This window comes from Propithecus coquereli, unplaced genomic scaffold (assembly GCF_000956105.1).
Source record: "Propithecus coquereli isolate 6110/MARCELLA unplaced genomic scaffold, Pcoq_1.0 Scaffold82, whole genome shotgun sequence".
NCBI lineage: Eukaryota > Metazoa > Chordata > Mammalia > Primates > Indriidae > Propithecus > Propithecus coquereli.
Window position 1 is genome coordinate 2,734,089 of NW_012154396.1, and position 1,053 is coordinate 2,735,141.

A 1,053-nucleotide genomic window follows, 5' to 3' on the forward strand; every position below is an offset into this window, starting at 1 on the left:
GGTTTTTATCATAGCCTAACTCAGACTAAAACAACACAAGTATGTGAAATAAAGAAGTTCAATTAAAATAATCATGGCTTTGCAGCATATGATAGCAAAGATATTAGATATTTTTGAAAAAACTAAATGTCATGCTAGTCTGTTTAGTTGAAAATATATAATTCTCCCTTACAAACCCATCTATCAAGAAGATAAAAATGCAATGTACTTAAAATGAAGCGATTTTCGGTAGCCTTATCAAGTTTTTCCCTCCAATGTTATATTCAGAAATGAGATCTTCTTTTCGGAATACTCCTACAAGCAAAAACCCTCTTATTATTTCAGTAGATGGAAAACTGCTTTCAGAAAGAAAAAAAAAAAACTAGCTCTGTCTTTTTATAGTCCTCATAAGCATGTAAGTTGAATAATACTCCATCAATGCTAAAATATGTCAGGCTTTGAAATTTTTACAACCTCAACTCAAAAGATAAAAAGTCTACATTTCCATCTGCTTGATTTTATCTAAATAATGCACATATCTTTTCAATCAACCACCCAAAACTCTTGTACTTTAGATACTCTCAGGAATGTTAATATTTTATTGTCTTTTTCCAGGTCCTGCACAGAGTACTACAGAAATGATTGATATTTCAGAGAACTATACTAACAGACATGCTAACTATTCATTCTTCCAGTTTCTCAAACCAAAATTCTCCTCTCAAATCAATTCAGATCTTGAAAAATTACAAACATGAAATATATTTTACTCACAAATATATTAGATTCTCTAATATTATATTTTCTCTGTTTTTACTAGCAGCAATGATTAAAAACAAGCTGCAATAAATTTCTTTGCATTTTTGGTAATATCCATTAGAAGAAATTATACATGAAATGTTTCCTTTTCATTGCTATAACAACTTCATCTTTATGTCAGTTTTGGTAGATTCCCAAAAAATAAGTGTTTCGTCAGTTTTCTTAATCATACTTTTTAATATTTACTTACATCATAGAGCTGTTAAAATTTATTAATAGTTGAAAATCATTTTGAATTTGAAGAGTGTCAAAACAAGT